The sequence below is a fragment of the Prionailurus viverrinus genome, chromosome C2 (genome assembly GCF_022837055.1).
Source record: "Prionailurus viverrinus isolate Anna chromosome C2, UM_Priviv_1.0, whole genome shotgun sequence".
NCBI lineage: Eukaryota > Metazoa > Chordata > Mammalia > Carnivora > Felidae > Prionailurus > Prionailurus viverrinus.
In genome coordinates, this window is record NC_062569.1 from 51638875 (window position 1) to 51661108 (window position 22234).

At 37.7% G+C, this 22234-nt stretch overlaps 1 protein-coding gene across 17 annotated transcripts in view; it reads right to left on the bottom strand.

The window, feature by feature from the left end:
• VEPH1 (ventricular zone expressed PH domain containing 1) overlaps positions 1-22234 on the bottom strand; it is a 759919-nt gene that overhangs the window by 268749 nt on the left and 468936 nt on the right. The window contains exons 2-3 of one of the 17 annotated variants that reach the window (XM_047876085.1): positions 19017-19734; positions 8170-8294 (exon numbers count right to left, since the gene is read on the bottom strand). The exons of 13 other annotated variants lie outside the window; for them this stretch is intronic. The gene's annotated coding sequence lies outside the window, so the exon portion shown is untranslated. Of the gene's footprint in view, positions 1-446; positions 692-8169; positions 8295-19016; positions 19735-22234 lie in introns of those variants that run through there. 3 more of the 17 variants (XM_047876089.1, XM_047876087.1, XM_047876090.1) reach the window with 3 other exon arrangements.

Below are 22234 nucleotides of genomic sequence, written 5' to 3' on the forward strand. Positions count from 1 at the left end.
AGTAATGGTGACTGCTCAACCCACTGACTGGAAAGATGCGTGAATTTTCTTTGAAAACCATAGGCAGGGCCAGCTTCTTTGCTGGTTGTAAGATGTTTCTTGAGGTAAACAAAAGTGTGAAATAGAAATGAGCCCAGACAGTTAAGGAATAAAACAAAAATGCACATACTATGAATCTAGAAGCACAAATTTCTGCTCCTGAGGCCTAGAGACATGTTTTAATAACCCACAGAGAGGTGGCTTTTTTACCCTAATAACCGAAAAGCATGCATACAGGGCTAGACACACAACTCCCAAATGTGCTTTATCTGCATAATCAGCCAGCCCCTGGAAGTTTCTCTGCCCCACTCCCGCAGCCCACTCCTTCATCACTGCAGCTGCTGACATTTACTTTAATTAGCTTTTGTTTTTGCTGAACAAAAGGACAGGGGAAAAGATAGCCATACCTCTTAGCACAGGAAACTCTGGCCATCATAGGAAATAGAAGGCAGAATGCTTGATCTTTAGAGTAATTCGGCTGGAACCCATGACCATGCTCAGAGGCAGCCCGGTAGCCCCTGCCCCTTCCTGTCCTGTCCTGTCCTGCTGGCAGGCGCCGTGCTTCCCTGCACTGCTTGTCAGGCTGGCTGTACACTTGATTCCCTCCCCTGGACTCACCATGTGGAATCGGGCAAATGAGTAACTTCTCTCTCTCTCTCAGCCTTCTGCTTAAAGCTAACAATTGGCACAAAGCTTCACCTCTTTCTACAGTAGGTTTATAGGAGCTTCTCTGAGCAGATTGGTAGTTTGAGAGAGAGTATTAGAAGATTTGCCTAACAACCAGTAACTTAGCTTCCATTAATGAATAACTCACTTTAAGGAATCAAGGAAGTTTTAGGTTAATATCAGATGTAGAGCCTTTTATCAGGCAGGCATCAGTGAAAGGCTTGGTGTGGAATGGAAAGAGGGAAGTAGTGGAATGAGATAGCATTTAAACCAAAGAAAATACCACAAGAGAAACAAAATGGCATGTCTAAAGGAACAAAGTCTAACTCTGCTATTGGTATTGCTAGTGAAACACTGAACAACTGAACAAAGCATCCCAAGTACCACTGGGGATTTCTCCAGGCCAGCACTGCTCTTTCTTGCACCAATCCAAGATGCTAATTCACTTCCTTTTGCCATCCAAATATAGAACTCCTCTTCTCAGGCCTAATACACTGGGGATCCCTTATGAGCCGTCTTACATCTCTCTCTCTTTTAAGGAGAATGCTCTCCAAACCTCTAATGCATAAATTAATTGGTGGTACCCAGTGGATTGTTATATCTGGAGGCTATCCTCTCCCCTTTTATGTATATGACATGGGCTTTCTCCCCTTATTGATCTGAGGTTTTGCCTACACATAAAGCAACAGAATATTTCGGAACCTCTTCTAACTAGCTTTCAGTCAAACTAAGTGTACGAATGTGTGGGAAGAATAAGGTGTAAGGTACATATCTGGAAATATTGATATTTCTATGTCATTGGCAATTGTGCTGCCATGTACACAAATTTCTGGCTCAATTAATAGGCACACTTCTGGGGCGAAGAGGACTTTGTCCTGTGTTTACCACCCAACACCCACTTATCTGGTAAAAACTGTACCCAAATTTCCCTTGGGAAGCAACATTCTTTGGGCAGAGCTCACTCAGATAAAACATGTTGGTCTTAGCCAATCAGAGAGATGACATTCTCCTGATCATAGTGATTGACTCAGAGAATGAGGTGTGACCCCTTCCAGGCCAGCGAGAGTCATGAGAAAGATGAATGTTTGGCATTGAGGGGACAGAGTCTTTCCTGCTAGATTTGATGACAAGAAGATAGAAGGTCTGGTTACCCTTGCCACATGGCCACCAAGAAACCAAATCCTAGTGACTTTGTTTAGGCCACTTAAACCAGCTGCCCTTGAAGTTGACAAGATCCACCCTTCACTGTGGACCAAGTGCTTAATAGCTTAAGTGATTTTACATTGGGTTTTCTGCCATTTGCCATTGAAAAAGTTCTGCTTGGCTAAATTAGCCAAACCCCGGGTTGTGAGAAGGTTCTTCTGGGTCCTCACAGTGCAGTTCCTTGCAAAGGAAGATGCACTAGGAGATGTATTAGGAACCAACTATGACAAATGAGCCCCTTCAATAACAATCACAGGCTTTCATGGACAGCCAGTGAGGCAGGAAAGACCTAGAAACGAATGTAGTCATTCCGTATACCTAAAGTGTGACTTCCTAAATTGATTCTTTTAACCAACAACATGTTCACTTCCCCCAAATACTTCCACTTTAACCACCTAGACTTGTCTGGTAGTTTCTAGCTACATACTGTTTGAACTCAATAAACCTGATCACGGAATCCATCCATCCATGTGGAATTTTATTAATTCCTCTGAGTAATCAGTTGCACAGAACATGGCTTTATCTTTATTTTTCCCCCCTTCTGTTTCTGCACATTCCCTAAACCCTTTGGTAAGCTTGAAATAAAGAACATTCTCTCTAACCACAAAGTTGTATTAAGATGCTTCCTTTACAAGAAATACATACATTTTAAAGCAGATTTAAGTGGGCAAATTACATATAAACACAGAATTTTTAGATGATTTCATTTTCTAAAAATAGATTTTCTACCTGAAATCAGTGACACTCCTTCAGATACACCATTTCTGTGTTCAGCCTCCCAGCTTTGCAAGAGTTCATTATAGGCACAGAAAAACCCAGATATATTCAGAAACTCCCTATTGGTTCAGTAACATAGCATGTGGCTTGGACTGTGAGAATCAAGGGGGTTTTTGTTTTGTTTTGTTTTGTTTTGTTTTGTTTTGAACAGGGAAATCAAGACCTGTGGCTAAGGTTTATTGAGTTTGATTCATTTTAATAGAGAATAATTTGATTAAAAAATGGTAGTAAAATTAATGTCTTTGCCCTCATATTTGAGATAATTCATCATTCTCCTAAACTAACTCCTCCTTCTGTTTCTTATCTTGGTGAAGGGCCCTCACAATCCACCAAGCACACAAACTAGAAGGCTGTGCATTATCCTTTATTTCTCTTTTCTTTTCCCGCTCACAGCCAATGATCTTAGATTCTGTCCATTCCATGTCCTCAGCATTCTGCATGCTCTATAGTGGATACATCCTAAGATTACCCTCAATGATCCATTTTCTAGTCTTTAGAACTTGGAGTTTTCTACTCTTCAGTATGGGTGGGACTTGTGACTTGCTTTTAACAAATAGCATATGACACAGATGATGGACTGTCACTCCTGCGATTACCATATGTTATATGATTCCATCTTGCTGACAGACTCATTCTAAAGATTCTCCTTGCTGGTTTGATGAAAAAATAGGTCATGTTGAGAAAGCCCACATGACAAGGAACTATGGGTGGCCTCTAGGAGCTTAAGGTGGCCTCCAGCCAATAACCAGCATGAAGCAGGGCCCTCAGTCCTACAAACACAAGGAAATGAATTCTTCAAACAACCGGAGTGAAGTTAGAAGAGGACTCTTTCCCCAGTTAAGCCTTCAGATGGGAACACAGCCCAACTAATACCTTGATTAAGTGTATTGGGACACCCTGAGCAGAGGACCCACCTAAGCCTACCTGGACTCCAAACCCATAGAAAATGTGGACTAATAAATATGTATCATTTTGAGCCACTTAGTTCATGGTAGTTTGTCACATAGCAATAGAAAACTAACACATAACTACTCCCTCTCTCCACTGTGATAGCTAGATAGCTATTGTTTCTGTTAAATTCTTCATTCTCTCCTGTCTGGATATTGACAGGAGTCTCGTAGCAGGTCTCACTACCTCCACAACAGCCCTTTCAACTCTGCCATCAAATCAGCTTTCTAGAATAAAGTACGATATGTAACTCTTTTGCTTAAAATTAATAAGTGGCATCCCATTGCCTGAGGATGACATATAAACCTCATGCTTGGCACACAAAGGAGTTTGTAATGTGGCCCCCACCCCCCTCCAGCTTTGCTTCCACCACTCATGTACACACAACCCTGTGCAGTGGGGTCAGTACCTTCAGAATGTATCTAGGAACCCATCACCTTTCACAATCTTTGCTACCACTACTACAGTGATCAAAACATTATCATCTCATGTCTTGCTTAGATTATTGCAATAGCTTCCTGGATTTTGCCCTTGTCTTGTTACAATATGGTCTTAGCAGAATATCCAGATAATCCTATGAAGAGACAAGACAGAACTGACTCCCTTCTGCCCAATTCTCTGCAATGGAATGACTCTCCATCTCACCCTGAGTCAGAGCCAAAGTCCTTTTAAGATCAGCAAAGCCCTGTACAACAAAGCTTCCCCCTTCTCCCTCCATGCCTTCAAATTCATCTCATACCACTCTTGCTTTTGGTTGCCCTGCTCCAGCCACACTGGAACTATACAGGGACTAGGTTTTAATTCATCTGAGGACTCCAGCACTAAGCTACTAGGCTACTATCTGGCACAAAGGAGGGATTCAATAAAAATTTCATGATTGAAGACTTCCTTTATAAAAGCACCAATAAAATAATAATTATATAATTGAAAAGAATTATGATGCAGAAATAAAGAGATGGATAGCAAAGAAATACACTTGGTGAGATATAATTATTTTCTTGGTATGTTGGTAACATTTTCTTTTTAATTTCCCCATACTGCTAAAGAAGAAGGGGGCATATCCTTTTGCTGAAAAACTCTAACATGACTGATTGGAAAAACAGAGAGAAGACACAAATTACCAATATCACAAATAAGAAAGTTGACATTACTACAGATTCTACAGCTATATTAAAAGAAGAATAAGGAAATATTGTGGAAATTTTATATCAATAAATCTGATGACTTAGATGAAATTAATAAATTCCTTGAAGGACAAAAGCTGTCAACACTCATCCAAGAAAAAATAGATAACCAGAACAGCCTTATATTTATTTACTTAAAAATTGGAATTACAGAATGAAACTGGACTTTCTTATACCATAAACAAAAATAAACTCAAAATGGATTAAAGATCTAAATATGAGACCTGATGGGTAATCTGGAAGAAATGGACAAATTCCTAGAAACATATACACTACCGAAAGTGAAACAGGAAGAAATAGAAAATTTGAACAGACTCATAACCAGTAAGGAAATTGAATTAGTAATCAAAAATCTGCCAAAAAACAAGAGTCCAGGGCCAGATGGGTTTCCAGGAGAATTCTACCAAACATTTAAGGAAGAGTTAACACCTATTCTCTTGAAGCTGTTCCAAAAAATAGAAATGGAAGGAAAACTTACAAACTCTGTCTATGAAGCCAGCATTACCTTGATTCCAAAACCAGACAGAGACCACACTAAAAGGAGAACTATAGACCAGTTTCCCTGATGAACACGGATGTAAAAATCCTCAACAAGATATTAGCCAACTGGATCCAACAATACATTAAAAAAATTATTCACCACGACCAAGTAAGATTTATACCTGGGATGCAGGGCTAGTTCATATCTGCAAAACAATTAACGTGATTCATCACATCAATAAAAGAAAGGACAAGAACCATATGATCCTCTCAATAGATCCAGAGAAAGCATTTGACAAAATACACCATCCTTTCTTGATGAAAACCGTCAATAAAGTAGGGATAGAAGGAGCATACCTCAAGATCATAAAAGCCGTACATGAATGACCCAATGCTAATATCATCCTCAGTGGGGAAAAACTGACAGCTTTCCCCCTAAGGTCAGGAACAAGACATGGATGTCCACTCTCACCACTGTTATTCAACATAGTATTGGAAGTCTTAGCCTCTGCAATCAGACAACACAAAGAAATAAAAGGCATCCAAATTGGCCAGGAGGAGGTCAAACTTTCACTCATTGCACATGAAATGATACTCTATATGGAAAACCCAAAAGATGCCACCAAAAAACTGCTAGAACTGATTCATGAGTTCATCAAAGTTGCAGGATATAAAATCAATGCACAGAAATCGGTTGCATTCCTATACACCAGCAATGAAGTGACAGAAAGAGAAATCAAGGACTCGATCCCATTTACAATTGCACCAAAAACCATAAAATACCTAGGAATAAATCTAACCAAAGAGGTGAAAAATCTATACACTGAAAACTATAGAAAGCTTATGAAAGAAATTGAAGAAGACACAAAAAAAAATGGAAAAAGATTCCATGCTCCTGGATAGGAAGAACAAATATTGTTAAAATGTCGATACCACCCAAAGCAGTCTACATATTCAATGCAATCCCTATCAAAATAACATGAGCATTCTTCACAGAGCTAGAACAAATAATCCCAAAATTTGTATGGAACCAGAAAAGACCCCGAATAGCCAAAGCAATCTTGAAAAACAAAACCAAAGCAGGAGGCATCACAATCCCAGACTTCAAGCTCTATTAAAAAACTACAATCATCAAGACAGCATGGTACTTGCACAAAAACAGACACTCAGATCAGAATAGAATCAGAATCAGAACAGAATAGAGAACCCAGAATTAGACCCAGAAACGTGTGGCCAACTAATCTTTGACAAAGCAGGAAACAATATCCTATGGAATAAAGACAGTCTTTTCAGCAAGTGGTGCTGGGAAAACTGGACAGCAACATGCAGAAGAATGAACCTGAACCACTTTCTTACACCATACACAAAAATAAACTCAAAATGGATGAAAGACCTAAATGTAAGACAGGAAGCCGTCAAAATCCTTGAGGAGAAAGCAGGAAAAAAACCTGTTTGATCTTGCCCACAGCAACTTCTTACTCAGCATGTCTCTGGAGGCAAGTGAAACAAAAGCAAAAATGAACTACTGGGACCTCATCAAAATAAAAAGCTTCTGCACAGCAAAGGAACAATCAGCAAAACTAAAAGACAACTGACAGAATGGGAGGAGATAGTTGCAAATGACACATCAGATAAAGGGTTGGTATCCAAAGATAAAGAACTTCTCAAACTCAACAGCCAAAAAACAAATAATCCAGTGAAGAAATGGGCAAAAGACATGAATAGACACTTCTCCAAGGAAGACATCCGGATGGCCAACTGACACATGAAAAAATGCTCCACATCACTCATCATCAGGGAAATACAAATCAAAACCAAGATGAGATATCACCTTACACCTGTCAGAATGGCTAACATTAATAACTGAGGCAACAACAGATGTTGGCAAGGATGTAGAGAAAGTGGCTCTCTTTTGCACTGTTGGTGGCAATGCAAACTGGTGCAGCCACTCTGGAAAACAGTATGGAGGTTCCTCAAAAAACTAAAAATAGAAATGCCCTACAACCCAGCAGTTGCACTACTAGGCATTTATCCAAGGGATACAGGTGTGCTGTTTTGAAGGGACACATGCACCCCCATGTTTATAGCAGCACTATCAACAATAGCCAAGCATGGAAAGAGCCCAAATGTCCCTCAATGGATGAATGGATAAAGAAGATGTGGTATATATATACAATGGAGTATTACTTGGCAATCAGAAAGAATGAAATCTTGCCATTTGCAACTATGTGAATGGAACTGGAGGGTATTATGCTAAGTGAAATTAGTCAGAGAAAGACAAAAATCATATGACTTCACTCATATGAGGACTTTAAGAGACAAAACAGATGAACAAAAGGGAAGGAAAACAAAAATAATATAAAAACAGAGAGGGAGACAAAATAGAAGAGACTCATAAAAATGGAGAACAAACTGAGGGTTGCCACAGGGGTTGTGGTGGGGGGATGGGCTAAATGGGTAAGGGGCATTAAGGAATGTACTCCTGAAATCATTGTTTCACTATATGCTAATTTGGATGTAAATTTTAAAATAAATAAATAAATAAATAAATAAATAAGAGGCCTAAAACCATAAAATTCTTAGAAGAAAAAAAATGCAGTAATTTCTTTGACATCAGCCATAGAAACACTTTTCTAGATTATCTTTCCTCTGGCAAGGGAAACAAAAACAAAATTAAACTATTGGGACTACACAAAACAAAAAGCTTCTGCACAGTAAAGGAAACCATAAACAAAATAAGGCAACGTACCGAATGGGAAAAGGTATTTGCAAATGATATATCCAACAAAGAGTTAGTATCTAAAATTTATAAAGAGCTTATACAACTCAAGACCAAAATAAAACAAATCATCCTATTAAAAAATGGGCAAACCTGAATAGACGTGTCTTCGACATACGGACAGACCACAGATGGCCAAGAAGCATGTGAAAAAATTGTCAACATCATTAATCATCAGGAAGATGCAAATTAAACCATAGTGATACCTGTCAGACAGCCTAAAATCAAAAACACAAGAAATAACAAGTGTTAGTAAGGATATGGAGAAAGAGGAATCCTACTGTTGGTGGGAATACAAATTGTTGCAGCCACTATGGAAAATAGTGCTGAGATTCCTCAAAAAATTGAAAATAGAATTACCATATGATCCAGTAATTTCTCTGCTGGATATTTACCCAAAGAATACAAAAACATTAATTCGAAAAGATATGTGCATCCCTATGTTTATTTCAGTGTTATTTACAACAGCCAAGATATGAAAGCACCTCAAGTGTCTATTTACAGATGAATGGAAAAAAGAAGATATGATATACAATATGTAGATATATAAATAATATATATAACATATATGCTATGGAATATTACTCAGACATAAAAGAGAATAAAATATTGCCATTTATAACAACATAGGTTCACCAGAGAGTATAATGCTAAGTGAAATAAGTCAGGGAAAGACAAATACCATATAATTTTACTCATATGTGGAATTTAAGAAACAAAACAAAGAAAAAAAAGAAAAAAGAGACAAGCAGAAAAACAGACTCTGAAATACAGAGAAGAAACATGGTTGTCCGAGGGGAGGGGAGCAAGAAGACTATAAAATAAAGGAAATTAAGAATTTATCTCAGGGTGCCTGGGTGGCTCAGTCAGTTGAGCGATTGACTTTGGCTCAGGTCATAATCTCATGGTCCTGAGCTCAAGCCCCGCATTGGGCTCTGTGGTGACAGCTCAGAGGCTGGAGCCTTTTTTGAGTTCTGTGTCTCTCTCTCTGCTCCTCTCCTGCTTGCACTCTCTCTCTCTCTCTAAAAATAAATAAACATTTAAAAAAAATTTTTAAAAAGAACATGCTTATCTCAATGAACACTGAGTAAGGTATAGAATTGTTGAATCATTTTATTGTACACCTGAAACTAATATAAGACTGTATGTTAACTATACTTGAGGGGCTCCTGGGTGGCTCAGTCAGTTAAGTGTCTGACTTCAGCTCAGGTCATGATCTCACAGTTCGTGAGTTCAAGCCCCGTGTTGGGCTCTGTGCTGACAGTTCAGATTCTGTGTCTCCCCTTTTCTCTGTCCCTCCCCCGTTCACTCTCTGTCTCTCTCTCTCTCAAAAATAAAAAAAAAAACTTAAAAAAATTTTAATTGTACTTGAATAAAAATAAATAAATTTTTAAAATCGAAATTGGAATCATACCTAAAAACATTCATCTGAAGAAAATTCAAGGTCCAGATGGTTTCATTGGTATGTTCTACAAAACACTTAAGAAATAAATAATACTAATCATATACAAATTCTTTCAGAAATTTTATTTCACAATAAGGTGCTTTGAGAGCTACTTATATATACATTATCCACAGGTATATAAATATATACTCATATATCTTTTTGTGGCTGCTAGCATTTTATCCTGTGAATACAGCATTTTCTGTGAATCCGTTCTTTTGTTTGGTGAAGTTGTAGGTGCTGAGAAGGATTTTACTGAGAGACATGGTGGGGTTGAGGTTGAAAGAATACACTCAGGCTGGGCTGCCTGGGTTCATATCCAGTCCTACCACTTACTAGCCACGTGACTTCGGGCAACAATTTTAACCTTTTTATATACAGGCTTTTGTTGTTGTTGTTGTTTTGTTTTGTTTTTTTAATCTACAAGGCAGGGGTATTAACTGTACCTACTTCCTAGAGTTGTTATGAGGATTACCTGAGGTAATATTTATGAAGTGCTTAGAAGCATGACTGGAATGTAGTTAAGCGCTACATGAGTGTTTGTTAAATACACACAAAAGGAACATCCTTGTAGGAGTTTCCTGGTGCACAGTTGCCTAGGATGTACACCAGAAGTGAAATTGCTGGGTCATAAGATAGGCTTTCTCTCTTTTAATTTCAACCTCTCCTTATCCGTATGTTTTGGATATGTCTTTTTACATCATATGGCTCTTTCCCTCCTCAATCTGATCATTTTGTCTTTTTGATGAGAATATTTACATCATGTTCATTTCATCTAATTATATATTTGGGTTTATTTTTTTTAAATTTTTTTTTTAACGTTTATTTACTTTTGAGACAGAGAGAGACAGAGCATGAACGGGGGAGGGCCAGAGAGAGAGAGGGAGACACAGAATCTGAAACAGGCTCCAGGCTCTGAGCTGTCAGCACAGAGCCCGACGCGGGGCTCAAACTCACGGACCGTGAGATCATGACTTCAGCCGAAGTCGGACGCTTAACCGACTGAGCCACCCAGGCGCCCTTTATATTTGGGTTTAAATGTATCATCTTAGTATTTGTTTTCTATTTGTTCTATTTGTTTTATGATTCTTTTTCTCTCTTTTCTTGCTCTTAGTTTGATAGAGCATATTTTATTCCTCTTTTCTCCTCAGTAAGCTTGGAAATTATATGCTCATATACTATTCTTTAGTTCTTCCTTGGAAAGTGTAATTTGTATAGATGTGTACTATGTTGTATGTATATATATAATGTGTGTGTATGCATGTATGTACCTCCACATCTTGGCTCACACCTGGATACTTTATTAACTTTCTGTCTTTTCAATGCCTCTATACACAGTTTTTCTCCAAATACCTAAATTTACATATTTTATCCAGAATTTATTGTCCTCTGTAGACGGACTGATCAGATTTACCTAGATTAAGAGGGTGGAAGTCTAACACAGTTAAGTTTTAATCTCTAAAATGCATTGTTGTTTCATAAGATAAATTGTCTACACATGCACTGAGATTGTACTAAAATGGCATTTACAGATATTTTTGTATCATTTCTACAAACTGAGCTTTTAAAGTTTCAGGAGTTTATATTGTGAAGACACTAAAAAAAATCAATAGCTTGCCTTGAAAAATTTCTGAATTCCATTTATGATTTACCAGCATACATAACTTGGTTCTTTATAAACTATAGTACTGCACTTGCCAGGGACACATCTTACCTACCTCCTTTGTCCTTGAGCCATAATAGACTTCCACCCACATTTTCAAGGACAAAACAATGGCTAGCTTTCTTAACTAAAGGGGATTTCAGAAAACAACTAATAAGGCTGATATGAAACATATGCTATAAAGGTAAGACCGTGAAATTAAACATTGTTTTATGTCGGTACTATTGTCCATTTCTTTACTACCCCATAAAGAATGGTTTGTAGGTTGGATATGACCCCCATCCCTAATGTGCTTCATTATTAAAACAACACTTAATTAAATGGTGGACAAAGCCAGAAACATGCCATGGTTTAGGGAAATCTCTTAGGTTATTTTCAGATGTTTCTAGTTTGGCAAAAGCCAAAGCATATTTTGTTGAGCACATTTTATTCCTATGTGTATTATAAGGGAAATATAACCCATGTGTTTTATTTCATTAATATTTTGCCAAGTTAAATGGTTCTTTTGCAAGACATATTTAATGTTAAGTTATTTTTATGAGGCTTTTTCCCTTGGATTATGAATTCATATGTCACCTAAAGTAAGTATACTTTGATCCAAATATCTTGTAGTTATGAAGTCAGAAACCCACAAAACCTGGGTGATTTCCCAACAGTGCCAAATATAATATTTCATTTCTACCACTAACATCATGATTTTTTCCTCATATTTGTCAATCAGCACTTTATTGAGAAAACAACAGAGTTGTTCTCCTTTTTAAGCCCTGATTTTGACAAATGTCCAAATGAGGCCAGGGCTCCATTCGACATGGGCCACTAACTCCAAATCATGGGCATACATCTAAGCGTATGGTTTGTATACTGACTAAATGACATCTGCAGTTACTTAAAGGTATGATATAAGTTGGCACATCAGAGAACTTGATGAATACTAATCTGTAAGAGTGGCAAAAATGACAGGGGAAGATAAGGGGCAATGGGAATTTTCAATCAGTGCTGGTGGGGTGCAAATTAGCCAACCGCTGAGGAAAACAATGATTATCTAGCAAAGTTGCAGATGTGCATGCCCTCTCACCCAGTATTCCAGTCCCAGATATAGTCCCAAAGAAATTTGCACATGTGAACCAGGAGACATACGCAAGAAAGTTCGTAATGTCATAATAAGAAACTGGAAACAATGTAAGTATTAATCAATAGGAAAAATGAATATGCATGTTGTGATATCCATACAATATGATTGTAAAAAAACAATGGAAATGAATAAGATATAGACACGTTACACTATCAATGTGGACAAGTCTCAGAAACAGAGTGTTGAATGATAAAGACCAAAGTCATAGTAGAAAAAAATGCAGCATTATTGCCTTTATATGAAGTTTAAAAATCTGTAAAAACAAAGAAGTTAGTGGTTAAGAATATATAAACAAAAGTCATGGAATAATATAAATACAATTGAGGACAGTCATTATTTCGCGTGGGTGATGAAAATCAGAAGGGATAAGGGGAGCCTGGGTGGCTCAGTCGGTTGAGTGTCCGACTTCAGCTCAGGTTAAGATCTCTCGGTTCGTGGGTTCGAGCCCCACATCAGGCTCTGTGCTGAATGCTTGCTCAGAGCCTGGAGCCTGCTTCAGGTTCTGTGTCTCCTCTCTCTGCCCCTCTTCCTCTCATGCTGTCTCATTCTGTCTCTCAAAAATAAATAAATGTAAATTAAAAAAAATTTTTTTAAAGCAGAAGGGATTAAGAACCTCTAAGATTGCATCAGTGTTCAATTTTTTAAAAACTGTGTGGCATGTACACAAATTATTGTTTTTAACATTATTGTTATAGTTTAAAATGTGCTATGAATATTATGTTATATTGATTCAACCTTTAAAAACTAATATTTAAAACGCAGATTTAAGCATGCAGTCAACATACTGAATTATTTACCTGCTGCCCCAATTCTTATGAAACCAAAGCAAAAGGTACAGTCTGTCAGAGTTTAGTTATGTGTTTAATGCTTCCCTTCCTGTCCTGAGTTTCAGAAAAAAAAAAATTCCCTTTGCGTTCTTTCTACGTCTTACAGAGCTGGGCTATTTCTTATATTTTTGGATTAGATTAAATACTATCAGGCAACTTCTGTCATTCTGCATAAGTAGTAGTGATTACTCTATCCGAAAAAAAAGTCTATAATAACATGGCATAGTAGTTAATGTTTGACAAGCAAGTCTCAGTGGTGTACTATAACTGTCAGTGCAGCCATTAGGAACATGAAGACACAACGGGCTGAATTCTGCAAGAGAATACAGTTCTCTCTCAGTCAAAACAAGGCTAAACTCTTTCCAAACAATGGGGAATCTCCTTATTGCATAGAATCAATTATTCATAAACCCAGGGTGGCCAGCCTTCTTCCCTCCCCACCCCCTTCCCTTTCCTTTCTCCTTCTCTCTCTTGACCCTCTTCTCTCTCTCCCTTCTCTTCTTTCCTTCCTTTCTTTCACCAACTGTATTAAATATCTGTTATGTGCCAGTTGCTGAATATTCACATAGGCACTAGTGTCCTGAAAGAATTAGCAGGATGTTTGGCATTTTATATACTGCAGTCACACTTCCTTTTTTTTCTCGGGCACAGAACAACCCTAATGTGAACGATCAAATGTATCTTCACAACTTTTGCCGTATTTGTTAGGTGTAGAATTTCTTTTGTCTTTTTTAAACTGTGGGTTTTACAATATATACAGAAGAGTATATATAATGTATATTTTAAGAAATACAATTTAAGGGATGATAACAAAATCAACACTCATGTACTCACCATCCAGCTCAAGAAATAAACATTAACTGTAGTCAAAACGTGTGCCCCTCCCCAATTTTCCCTCCTTGTCTCCATCCAGAAATAATGCACAGTTTGAAATGTGTATCATTCTTTCTTTATAGTTTTATAACCTATGTGTTTATCTAAATATTTCACATTTTAAAATTATTAATTGGGAATATATATTCTTCTGTGATTCAGTGTTTTTCACTCAACATTCTATTTTTGTGATTCATCCAAGGTGTTGTGGTTGATTAAATTTTTACAGCTGTATAGTATTCCATTGTGTACCTTTGTCTCACTTGATTTATCCTTTCTTTAGTGATGGGTGCCTAACTTGTTCGGTTTTGGCTGTGACAGAGAGTCTGCTCTGGGCATCCTTATGCATGTCTCCTGATGCAAGTGTGCAAGTGTTTCTCTTGCATATATATTCAGTAGTAGAACCGTTACATCATAGGATATGCAAACCTCCCACTGCACTGGAAAATGTCTTGATTTACATTTGCATTCACAACGGGTGAGAGTTCTTAGCTCCACATCATTACCAACAGATAACACTGCTTGACTTTTTAATTTTTGCCATCTGATGAGTATGAAGTTGTATCTCTCACCCTGGTTTTACATTTCAATTATTTGATTACTAATGAATTTGAACATCTTTTAATATTTATTGGGCATTTATATTTTTCTTTTGTGAACTTCCTATTCATGTTTTCTTTTTTTGCTGATTTTTCTACTTGGCTATTTGTCTTTTTTTTTTTAATTATTCAGAAGTGTTCTTTATATGTATTTTTAATATGAGTTCTTTTCTAGATATGTGTATCACAAATATGTCCTCTTGGTTTGTGGTTTGAATTTCACCCTCTTTATGATATTTTAAAATGTCTTTTGAGATCTTGATTTTAATGTGGTCAAAATTATAAATCTGTTTGTATATGCTTTGTGCTTTTTGTTTCTTTTTAAAGAAATTCTTCCCTACACAGAGACCATAAATATATTCTACTTTACTGTCTCTTAAAAGTTTTAAAACTTTTGCATTTCTCATTTAAGTCCTTAATGCACAAGGAATTGATTGTTCTGTATATATGAGGATCTGTTTTATCTTTCCCCATATTGTCAACCAATAGCCAGAGAACCATTCATAGGATTCATCCCTTCTCTAGTAATCCACACTGCCATATCAATCTATGCCATTTCCTTCTGGGGAATGCTTTGTTTCTGGGTTCTGTGTTTTGTTCTTTTAGATACAGTCTATCTTTATACCAATGGCACATTGTCTTAATTACTATATCTGGTAGAGCAACTTGCTTCATCATTTTCTCTTTCAAAACTATATTGGCTATTCTTGGCCCTTTGAATTTCCACATAAGTTTGAAAATAAGATTGTGACTTCCATGTAAAACTCTATAGATTTTGATTGGAAGAGCATGAAATTTACAGTTAATTTGAGAATTAATACTTATACAGTATTGAATTTCCCTATCCATAGTATATGATAACACCTAAATTATTTTGATCTTCTTTAATGTTTTTCAATACGTTAGTTTTTCATGTACAAATTATACGTTTTTTAAATGTCAAACACTTTTAAAACATCATTATTAATGTATAATTGGTACACAAAAAGCTGCACCTATTTAATGTATACGACTTGATGAGTTTGGACATACACATACACTCTTTCATGAAACTATCATCACAGGCAAGGTTATAGATGTATCTATCACCTCTAAAAGTTTTCTTGTGCTCCATTGTCTTTGGTTTTGCTTTTGTGGTAAGAATACTTAACATGAGATCTTCCCTCTGAACAATTTTTTAAGTGCACAATACAATATTGCTAATTATAGGAACTATGTTGCACAGCATATATCTAGAACTTAATCATCTTGCATTATTGAAACTTTACACCCATTGGACAATAACTCCCCATACACTCCTGCCCCCAGTCCCTGGCAACCACCATTCTATGCTGTGCTTCTGTGAGTTTGACTATTTTAGATACCTTATATAAATGGAATCATGAACTATTGGTCTTTCCGCAACTGGCTTATTTCATCTAGTATAGTGTCCTTCAGGTTTATTCAAGTTGTCACATATGGCAACATTGTTGTCTTTTTTAGGGCTGAGTAATATTCCATTGTATGCATATACATGTTCTTTATCCGTTAATTCATCAATGGCATTTTGATTGCTTCCATATTTTAGTCTTTGTAAATGATGCTACAGTGAACATGGAAATGCAGATATCTCTTTGCAATCCTGATTTCAATTCTTTTGGATATATACCCAGAAGTGAGATTGTTGAATGAAATGGTTTTACTATTTTTAACATAAACCATACTGTTTCCACAGTAGCTTCACCATTCTACATTCACACCAATGGTATACAAGAGTTTCAGTTTCTTACATGCTTGTCAACATTTGTCATGTTTTCTTGATAATAGCAATCCTAACAGGTGGAGGTAGTATCTCATTGTGGTTTTTTTTGTGTGTTTCCATGATTATTAGTGATGTTAAACACCTTTTCATATACCTGGTGGCCATTTGTATGTCTTCTTGGAAGAAATGTCTATTCAAGTCCTTTGCCCATTTTTTAACTGGGTTATTTGTTTTGTTGTTGTTATCATCTTGCTATTGAGTTGTTGAAGTTTCTTATATACGTTGGATATCAACTCCTTGTCAGATACATGGTTTGAAAATATTTTTTTCAATTCCTTACGTTGCCTTTTTCATTCTGTTGTTTGTTTCCTTTGCTGTTCAGAAGCTTGTTAGTTCCTTATTATTTTTGCTTTTGTTGCCTAAGTTTTTGGTGCCATTTTCAAGAAATTATTGCCAAGACCAATGTCAGGAAGATTTTTCCCCATGTTTTCTTCTAAGAATTTTGCAGTTTCAGATATTATATTTAAGTTTTAATCAATTTGAGTTTATTTTTGTGTATTTTACAAGGTAAAGGTCCAGTCACTTTATTTTTATTGCTCTTATAAATAATGGACGTATAAACTGATAAACTGCTTTGGAAAACCATGTGACACTACTGAGAGCCTAGCAATTCCAGCCCTAAGTACATACCTAAGGGAAGCTCTTGGACATGGACACCAGGAGACCTGTAACAGCAGCATTACTCATGATATTAAAAAATGAAAACAGTTTAAATGTCCGTGAAAAGTAAGGTGAATAAACTATCGTGGGATATCCACTGGAACAGTACATAGGAGTGAAAATATAAAAACTAAATCTATGCCTATTGATATGGGTCAATACTAAAATCATAATATTGAGTGGAAAAGGCGAGTTACAGAGAATCCATGTGGTGTGATTCCCTTAATATAAAATTGACGTTCAGGACATTTAGATAATATATTATGTAGAGTACATGCATGCATAGTAAGATTATAAAGAGAGGCAAAGGAATGATCACCATGAAGCTCAGTAAAATAGGTACCTGGGAAGGGGTGGGTTGAACAGGGTTGTGTTGAGGGGGCACACTGGCAGCTTCAAAATACTAGTCATTTTTTTTAAAGTGTATTTATTTTGAGAGAGGGAGAGGGAGGGGAAGAAAGGAGGGAGAAAGAGAGAATCTTAAGCAGGCTCCATGCCCAACAAGGAGTCCAACACAGGGCTCTATCCCACAAACTGTGAGATCATGACCTAAGTTGAAATCAAGAGTCGGCTGCTTAACTGACTGAGCCACCCAGGTGCCCCATCTTCTATTTCTTAAGCTGGCTGGAGGGTACACACGTACATTTATACATTTTTTAAAATACACATAAATCTGTCTGTGTGTGTAACTATGCATGCCATACATAGAGGGTATGCATACCTTTGATGCATGTTATAATTTGTTTAAAAGTCTTCATAAAAATTTAATTAAAACTTTCAACAGTTGTTGGGGCGCCTGGGTGGTTCGGTCGGTTGAGTGTCCGACTTTGGCTCAGGTCATGATCTCACGGTCCGTGAGTTCGAGCCCTGCATCCGGCTCTGTGCTGACAGCTCGGAGCCTGGAGCCTGTTTCGGGTTCTGTGTCTCCCTCTCTCTCTGCCCCTCCCCCATTCATGCTCTGTCTCTCTCTGTCTCAAAAATAAACAAACATTTAAAAAAAACCTTTCAACAGTTGCAAATTAATTTTTGGTAATCCAAAGAGCATTTTCGTGGTATTATGACAACTTATTAATGTGCTAGCACCTCAAGAGTATGTTCTCGGTCTGAGCTTCTTTGTATCTCTGTATACAGCAAGACACTAATGAATGCCAGTGATGTGCTTTTAGATCCTTTCGCCTGTATACTCCAAAATTTTGAAATTAACATTTTCTGATTGCTCTAAGAAAGAGATTCACAGATGCTTGCAAGGTCCTTATGCAGACCTGGGTCTGGCCCCCATGCAAGCATTAAGCAGTGCACAATATGTGTCGTTGAAACACAGCATGGAAAAAAAATCTGTTAGATCTTAACTTTTTTCTCCTCTCAGGCTTATGGCTGAAGAACTTCCCTTAGCCCATCTGACAAATGTAAATGGGATAAGTGACAAATTTAAAAATCTTTCTTTTGTTTTCATGATTTATTCCTATCCTTGTTCTTCCTTTTTTGTTTAAAATCATTTTAAACAGAAACTTACATCTTTTCAACACAGACACCAAACTGATAGGCTGAACCGCATGAAAATTTTTTTACCCAAGGAACATATTCTAGCCCAAATTTTTCTAAACTTCAGCCATTTGAAAATCCCTTTATGATTATTGACATCACCATTTATCACATGGCCTATGACATAAGTAGTACTTTTCTTTCAACTTAATTTGACTCACTTTTGCTATCTTTACCTCACTCTAAAAAAGAATATTAGTCAAATCAGGAAGTTGATGTGCTATTTCCGTTTTATCTGGTATTTATGAAAAAGAATCATAACTGTTACTAATTTTAAAAGTTTGTCCATATAACACATTTGACCAAAAGTCATTCTAGGTATATCCATGTGCTACACTTTGGGAAAATCTAATAAAAAATTAGAAAGACCAAAAAAAAAAAAGTCTATGTCTCTCCCACCTCCTCTGCCCCAACAGTACATGCTCAACACAAGGGTAACTGGCCGCCAGCTCCAGCCTCAGCATTTGCCAGAGTGCCAATCTTCTCCTTTGTCTGCACAATGTTTCCCATTTGGGTTTGCTTTCTGCCTTTTATTCAGGATGGCCATTTTTCTGTTGCCCAGCTCATTAGAGAAGGGGGTAAATTTATGCCCTGGGAAACCGACACTCCTGCAGCTGCAATGCCAGCCGGTCGGCCAAGATAAAGTAGCAAAGCAGGATTAACAGACTGGTGCTCAAGTTCCCGTTTATACATGGGCCAAGTCACTGGGGGCATGTGTGGCTGCTTTAAAAGTGGGTTGTCAGCCTCCCCATCAGCATCCTGCCAATAGCAGGGTGACAGAAGTCCCCATAGTCTTCTGTGACAATCCAATTCACATGTTTCCTCAGTGATCATCAACCACTTGGGCTTAATTTGCTCACATTCTCCACCAACTTTCCAGCCGGGGCATGCCTGGCTTATTAAGCTCTGTTTCTTTCTTCATGGCATGCCGCATCTCTGATATAGTTTGATTAAAGAGCTTTTTTTTTTTTCTCTTCCTTTTAGCTGTTCTTCAAGGTCAGATGGTTTAGATATTTCCAGAAGGCTGCCACTGCCTCTTAGTCCCACACATGTGTATGTGATGCCATTGGCAGGGGCTTCTAGGCGCATGGCTGGGCCCATTAAGGTTTAGTGAAGCCTGAAAAGGAGAAATCAATGTTTCATTTACATCAGAAGGCTCTACATCTCATCACATCCTGGTGGACACAGACAGTACAACATCTTAATACTAATCAGCTCTCTCTGACATTGAATTCTAAGGATCGGTATTTTGAAAACCAACAGTATTAGCTCTGGCCCTCCCCTCTCCTCTCAGACAATCATCTGCCCCTTGCTGGGCTGTACAATTTGACACTCTTGTTCAGCGACTTCTCACTCATTAAACTGATCAAGATACAAAACTTGTTAGTTAATTTTTCATGCACTTGGGGGATCTGGTTGCATATTTTAATGATCTGCTCTCAGAATGTGCTGATCAAACCGCATATTTTGTTGATTTGCTGTGACATATCCTTAACCACAGTGTTGCTCACACAGGGTCTTCGGTGATGTGAGCTGCATCCGAGAAGCGAGGAGTGGATGCCGTGTGTGCTAATTGAGCCATGCAGCTCCGCCGAGGCGTTAATGTGCTCTTTACTGATTGATCTGAATAATAACCATTTGGAATTTTCAAACTCTGTACCCCAGGGCTCAGATGGTATCAAAACCAATATTTACTAACGTTGCAGTTGTCCTAGTTAGACCTTAAGGCACTTTTCTCATACACTTAAGGTTTGGTCATGAAAACTGGAGACTCCACACCACCACCTCCAACACCCACTCACGCTCACCCACACCCTCCCCCATATACTCTGTGCATAAACGAGATAAACAAAAAAATCAGGGAATAATTCAGAATAATAACAGAATATAGAGTAAAGCAGAGAGATAACAATCTTTAGCTAGACTTTCTGGATCCTGTTGATGTTGAGGGCTTAGAATTGGCTCTATACATTTGGAAAATAAATAGTCCAACCTCCTGCTTCTGTCCCCAAATCACTGACTCCAAAATGAGTCCCTCAGATAAAGTGGGTGCTGTGGGAGCCCTGCCAATGAGCAGGAAGAGCTGGGCTGCCAGGGCCTCTGTCAGTAAGCCAGGGGACCTCTTGTCCAGACCCTCCACTGGGCTGTTCACATCACTATTAGGAAATAAATCAGGATCTCCAGACCTCATTTTCCATTTTTTTTTAAACATATGGGACAGGCCATGGGCATCTTTAATTTCTAAATTCTATGAGGTAGTAGGAGCCAGGTCATGGATTTTTAAAATATCTCCACCAAGGGAAAGATTTTATATTATAGACTGATAGATTTTGCTTTAATATGCTACCAAAACATCAAAAATTAAAATGGGGTTTGAGAACGTGAGGTTGTCTTCTCAGGATATCAACAATAAGATAGCATAAGTAAACATGATATTCAGCATGCCCCAAATGCCCAATAAAGGGCCAAAAAGCAAATAGTTCGAGCATTCTGGGTCACGCAGTCTGTCACAACTACCCAAATCTTCCACTGTGGTGGGAAAGCATCCTTAGAAGATATATAAACAAATGGGCATGGCTGAATAACCAACAAAACTTTATGTACAAAATCAGTCAGCTGGCCAGATTTGGCCCAAGGGCAGTACTTTGTTAACCATTGGTCTAGAAAATTGTCCTATCATCCTTCAGTTTACTCCTCTGTAAAATGAAAACATGAAAACATGTACCTGCCTTGTGAGGGTGTTAGGAGAATTATATGAGTTAAATAGTACTTGAGTACTTAGAAGTATGACTCACACATAGTAAGCTCTCTGAAAATATTAGCTAATTTTGCTACTACTAGTTATTACTTTTGTTACTAGTAGTTATAATATGATTATATAATTCATTTAATTCATTGTCTTGATCATTCAACTAATACTTATTAAGCCTCTACTCTTTGTTATTTCCTACGCTGGTCTGAGACTTCAGGGGTGACCCAATCAGACAGAGCCTTCTTGTCATGGAATTCAAAATATGGTGGGCATCAGAGATGAGAAACGGGATCATTATAGGTCATGACAACTTCTTTAGACAGGCAGAATCAGGAGCACAGATAGAGACGTCTGATCAAAACATGGGACACCAGATGAGGCTTCCAGGAGGAAGTGGTGGCTGGACTGAAATATGAAAAGCCAGTAGGACTTTGTGAGTCCAGGGGATCATGAGAGGTGAAGGCCATACTGGAAAATGTAGGGGAGAGTGTTTAATTAGAGGAAACAGGCTGAGAAGAGTTAAATATAACTGGATTATGGAGTGGATGAAAGTAATGAGGAGAGAGACTAAAGAGTGGCAGACCTTCGTGAACCATCTTGAAGATTTGAGGTTGATTCTAAAATGAAGCTTAGATGGTTTAAGTGGAGGAATGACATGGTCAGCTTTGTGCTCTAGATAGAATACCCAGCAGCACATGGAGAATGGATTGGCATGTAAAACTGATGCTAGGAAAAGCAGGAAGAAAACACTAAGAGAGGGCAGAAGTACGTGACCAGGGAGGAGAGAGTATTAAGACAGAGGATGGTCAGTTGTTCGGAGCTTTCTAGAGAGGTTTAAGAAAGATAAGGTCTGTAATAGACACAT